The sequence below is a fragment of the Mauremys reevesii genome, linkage group 4 (assembly GCF_016161935.1).
Source record: "Mauremys reevesii isolate NIE-2019 linkage group 4, ASM1616193v1, whole genome shotgun sequence".
Lineage (NCBI taxonomy): Eukaryota > Metazoa > Chordata > Testudines > Geoemydidae > Mauremys > Mauremys reevesii.
Genome location: NC_052626.1, coordinates 129,905,087 through 129,911,086, shown reverse-complemented (window position 1 = coordinate 129,911,086; position 6,000 = coordinate 129,905,087).

The following is a 6,000-nucleotide window of genomic DNA, read 5'->3' as shown; positions in this document are numbered from 1 at the left end:
CAGCCCCCACCGTCCGTCCATCTGGGTGGGAGACCACACCCCTTGCTATGATACTTCCGGGTACGGTGGTTCAGGGGAAAATTAGCTCAGTGTTAATGGCTCTAGCCTGCAGTCAGGCCAAGTAACGGTAGAGAGTCTGTTTGCCCGGGGCCCTCAATCAGGGCAGGGCGTCAGTCGAGAAGGGGATCTGGCCTACAGTCAGGCAGGCAGAGCAGCAGGAGGTCCATTTGCCTGGCCCTTGATCAGGGTAGGGCAGCAGTCAAGTAGGGGGGCTCTGGCCTACAGTCCGGAAAAGCTGTCTCAGTCTAGGGGAGGTTAGCTCTCTGGTGGGAATGTCAGGACAACCATCTGGCATCTGGATTCAGGCGGGTGCCAGACCAATTCAGGCCTCCTGACAACCAGGGGGGAGGCTGCCACTCCTGACGTTGAGGTGGTAAGGGCAGAGGAACTCAGGTCCTCCCATTCCACTGCGTCCCAGCCCAGGACCCTAACAGCAGTGGAGTTGTCCGCCACTGGGTCAGCGGGGAAAGTCCAGCCGCAACACGCTGGCTGGCTTGTAGTCAATAACACAACCAAACCTAATTCTGCTTCCCTTGGCTCCATCCGACACACCCATTCCGTGTGTACATGGGTTCCAGGGTTGTTGTTCGCTTCGCTGGGATAGACAGCTAGTGGCAGCCCCCCCAGCTCCTCGGAGATCCTGGCGTCTGGCAGCTTTGTCAGCACCTCTGGGTCTCTGTCAGGAGAGCGGTCTCCGTTGGGTCTGGGCTCACGCAACGGGGAAGAGACGTCCTGCTCCTCAGGCAGCCCTCCCCCGACTGAGCTGGAGGACCAGCCTTTTATAGTTCCGCTTCCTGTCCCACCCCTCTGCTTCCAGCGGGGAGGCCATGCAAGTCCCCGTTCTACCCACCAGGGGGGCGTTCACGGATCCCTCCCTGTCTGTCAGGACAGGAGACTATGCCCTCTCGCTACAGAGGCCTTAAAGAAAAGGAGTTTTAAAAAAAGAAAGATTGCTTAGGCTTAGAGGAAAAAAGGAAAGAAAGGTTATCTTAAATAGAAGAAAGAGGGGAAACTAGAGAAAGCAACAAGAGAGAGGAGTTTGTAAGAACGTAGTAAAAGGTTATTTTTGTTGGGACTAAAAAATTATGAGAGTAAAAAAAATTGAACTCAATTTAAAAAACCAAAGGCTAATTAAATAGAATAGGAAACATAAAGGAAGGTTGAGAAGGTCGGGTGAAAGAACTCACATGGCAGAATAATTAGCGAGAGATTCTGTGTCAGTGACATAGGGCTGTGTAAAGTACAGAAAACAGCAAGAGAGAGAAAGATCCCTTTTTGTTAATAAGCAGAAAACAGAGCTGTGCAAAAGAGAGAAAGATCCTTACCATTTCCCGCCGTTGTTCAGCCATCGTCAACCGAGCAGCACAGCTTCCGCTGCAAACTCTGCTCTCCCATTCTTGCATCAGTAGCAAATTTCTCCATGTTGTCAGTGCTGGGCTCCAGTGAAAGCTACAGAAGGAAACCATTTCCCGCCTTTTATCAGCCATCTTGAACCGAACAGCTCTCCTACGTATCATGCCATTTTTCCAGGATTACCCATGCAGGCACCATAGCGCGGCAAGTATGTAGCCCACTCAGATCTCTGCTGCAGTCTTGACCATTGTAAATACCTCACGCATTATCCAGCAATATGTGAAGTTTCTGCAAAAATGGGCGAGGTAGCGACGACAGCGCGATTACTGTACTGATGAGGACATGGACACCTCTGTTCCTAGAAGCACAGCATGCAGCGATTGGGAGATCATGGTGGTGTTGGGCCAGGTTCATGCCGTGGAAGGCCAATTTTGGGCCCAGGAAACAAGCACAGACTGATGGGACCACATAGTTTTGCAGATCTGGGATGATTCCCAGTGGCTGTGAAACTTTCGTATGCGTAGGACCACTTTCAGGGAACTTTGTGACTTGCTGTCCCCTGCCCTGAAGCACAAAGACAGCAAAATGAGAGCAGCCCTCACAGTTGAGAAGTGCGTGGCCGTAGCACTGTGGAAGCTTGCAATGCCCAACAGCTACCAGTCAGTCAGGAATCAGTTTGGAGTGGGCAAATCTACCGTAGGGGCTGCTGTGCTACAAGTAGCCAATGCAATCATTGACCAGCTGCTATCAAGGGTAGTGAGTTTGGAAAATGTGCAGACCATTGTGGATGGCTTTAATGCGCTGGGGTTCCCTAACTGCAGTGGGGCGATAGACAGAACGCATATCCCTATCTTGGCCCCGGCACACCGGAGCGGCCAATATGTAAACTGTAAGGGGTACGTTTCCATGGTGCTGCAAGCACTGGTGGATCACAAAGGACATTTCACTGACATCAAGGTGGGATGGCCGGGAAAGTGCATGACGCTCGCATCTTCAGGAACTCTGGTCTGTTGGAACAGCTGCAGGAAGGGACTTACTTCCCAGACCAGAAAATTACTGTTGGGGATGTGGAAATGCCTATAGTTATCCTGGGGGACCCAGCCTACCTCTTAATGCCATGGCTCATGAAGTCGTACACAGGCACCCTGGACAGTAGTAAGGAGCAGTTCAACTATAGGCTAAGCAAATGCAGGATGGTGGTCGAATGTGCTTTTGGACGTTTGAAAGAGCGCTGGCGCAGTTTACTGACTTGGTTAGATCTCAGCACAACCAATACTCCAATTGTAATTGCTGCTTGTTGTGTGCTCCACAATATCTGTGAGAGTAAGGGGGAGACGTTTATGGCGGAATGGGAGGTTGAGGCAACTCGCCTGGTGGCCAATTTCGCACAGCCAGAGAACAAGGCGATTAGAAGAGCACAGCAGGGTGCGCTGTGCATCAGAGAAGCTTTGAAAGACAGTTTCATGATTGGCCAGGGTACAGTGTGACACTTGTGTTTGTTTATCTTGAAGTTACCCGCCCCCTATATATATGAAAGGAAATAAAGTCACAATTGTTTAAAACCATTCTTTAGTATTCATTGCACAACACATGGAGAGAAATCAGAAGGTAAATGGGGGGAGGAGGGGTTGGGTTATGGGGGTGGAGAAGAAGGGAAGGAGAAGTCCAGAAACCAAATCAAAAGTTCACATATGCCAACTTTCTGCTGCTTGGGTGAGCCTCTGGGGTTGAGTGTGGAGTCCCCTTAGCCTCCCCCGTCGTGTTCTTGGGCGTCTGGGTGAGGAGGCTATGGAACTTGGGGAGGAGGGAGGGCAGTTATACAGGGGCAGCAGCGGCAATCTGTGATCTTTCTGCCTTTCCTGCATTAGATCCACCATACAGGGCAGCATGTCAGTTTGCTCCCCCATGAGCTCGACCATAGTGTCCTGCCTGCTCTCATCACGCGCGGCCCTCCTCTCTTCGTGTTCCTGTAATGCATTACGTGACTGTGCAATTGTTTACCACCACGCATTCAGCGGGCCCTATCAGTGCTGGAGGACTGCATGAGCTCGGCGAATATGTCGTCCCAAGTTCCTTTTTACTGCCTTCTAATCTGGACCAGCCTCTTGGATGGAGTAGATTGGGGCTGCGTTGAAACATTTGCACCTGCAGGAGGAGAAAAAGGAAGAGTAGTATTTTAAAAGATACATTTCAGAGAACAAAGGACACACTGTTTCTCAGTGAAACAGGCAATTCATAGTACACAGCACATCACACACAGCCGGGCAACAGAATTCAGCTTGCAGCCAGCCATGATAAGCCCTAGGGGCACGCGGGGTTCTGTTTCTTCCGCATTCATTTCAATACTTTCAAACTGCTGGGCCCCCTTTCTCATAGCAAGCAATGCCTGGTAGGTTTGCAGTATAAAAGGAGGTCCTGCAGGCTCTCTGGGATGATTGCTTCACACAACACACACACACACACACAGACTCACACCCACTGCGTGGCTCCGATGAGGCTCTGAGCAGGGATGAGCCCTTTAAACTAAACGCAAACAGCCCAACGTGGCTGTGTTTTCCCCACCCCCCACCCCGCCACCGCATGGCTCCGATCAGGCTCACTCGCCAGAGGTACCTTCTCCAGGATCATGGGAGTGGGGGTGGGGGCTATTGGCTCCTGCATTAAGAATAGTTCCTGGCTAGGGATGAAAATGGATTCCCCACTTACCGCCTGTGCACTGTCCTCCTCCTCCTCTTCGTCCTCCAATAACTCATCCTCCTCGCTCCGTTCAACTTCCTCCTTGGAGATATCCACGGACAGTGGTGGGGTAGTGGTGTCGTCACCCCCATAACTGCATGCAGCTCACGGTAGAAGCGGCATGTATGCGGCTGTGACCCACAGCGTCCATTTGCCTCCCTGGCATTTTGGTACGCTTGCCTGAGCTCCCTGATTTTTGTACAACACTGCTCTGTGTCCCTGGAGTAGCCTCTTTCCGTCATGGCCCTGGAGACTTTAGCGTACATATTTGCGTTCTTTTCTTTTTAACGTAGTTCTGCCATAACAGATTTTTCTCCCCAACATTCGATGAAATCCAGTACCTCCCATTCGGACCATTCTGGAGCTCATCTGCGAATCCGGGACTGCGTGGTCTCTTGTGATGGTGCTCTCTGCATGATTGCCTATGATAGTGGACTGTGCTGCTGATCACCTGTGCTGCTGGTGACCAAACAGGAAATGAAATTCAAAAGTTCCTGGGGCTTTTCCTGCCCACCTGGCTAGTGCATCAGAGTTGAGAGTGTTGTCCACAGCAGTCACAAGGAAACATTCTGGGGTACTTCCCGGAAGCCAATAACTTCGAATTGCATCCACACTACTTTTAATCCGGGATTGCGATCTCAATTTAAGCGCTACTCTACTTGCCAAGGTGAAGTACAGAAATTGGATTAAAGAGCCCTTTAAATCGAAGAAACCAGTTTGGTCATGTGGAAGGAATGATTTTTTTTCTCCAAATTAACTCGGCTAATTCCGAAATAAATAACTAGTGTAGACCAGGCTTGAGAGAGGGAGAGTATAGAAAACAGCAAGAGATCGTTTTTGGTTAGTGAGAGAAGGACAGTATAGAAAGCTGCAGGGAGGGGACACGGGGGAGAGAGAACTTACCCTTGTGGCTGCCTCTGGGAAAAGAGGCTCACAGCCGCCAGCATGGTTATCTCCGCCTCTCGGGATAGCTAGATAGATAGATGTGGTGTATGGAGATAGATAGATAGATAGATAGATAGATAGATAACCCTATTGGCTTTACGCCCTTTTACATTTGATGTGATTTTTCTCTAATCTCAGCTCCTTGAACTTTTTCATGGTCCAAAGCGAACAACAACCCTGGAACCCATGCACACATGGAATTGGCGTGTAGGAAGGAGCCCAGGGAAGCTGAACTGGGTTCAGATGTGTTATTGACTACAAGCCAGCCAGCGTGTTATGGTTGGACTTTCCCTGCTGACCCAGTGGCAGACCACTCCACCGCTGTTAGGGCCCTGAGCTGGGACGCAGTGGAACGAGAGGGCCTGGGTTCCTCTACCCCTACCACCCCAACGTCAGGAGTGGCAGCCTCCCCACCTGGTTGTCAGGAGGCCTGAATTGGTCTGGCACCCGCCTGAATCTGGATGACAGACGGTTGTGCTGACTCTCCCACCAGAGAGCTAACCTCTCCTAGACTGTGACAGCTCTGCTGGACTGTAGGCCAGAGCCCCCCTACCTGACTGCTGCCCTACCCTGATCAAGGGCCAGGCAAATGAACCTCCTGCTGCTCTGCCTGCCTGACTGTAGGCCAGAGCCCTTTCTTGATTGATGCCCTGCCCTGATTGAGGGCCCCGGGCAAACAGACTCTCTACCGTTACTTGGCCTGACTGCAGGCTAGGGCCATTAACACTGAGCTAATTGTCCCCTGAACCAAGGTACCCCCGGAAGTATCGTAGCAAGGGGCATGGTCAAAGGGGCTGACGGCGCCAGAAATGGGGATGGGGTGTGGAAACCTGCCAAAAACTGTTAGGTGATGAAAGCTATCAAATGGTTAACTACTCTGTAATGGGCCGGTGTGGCTCCTCCTCC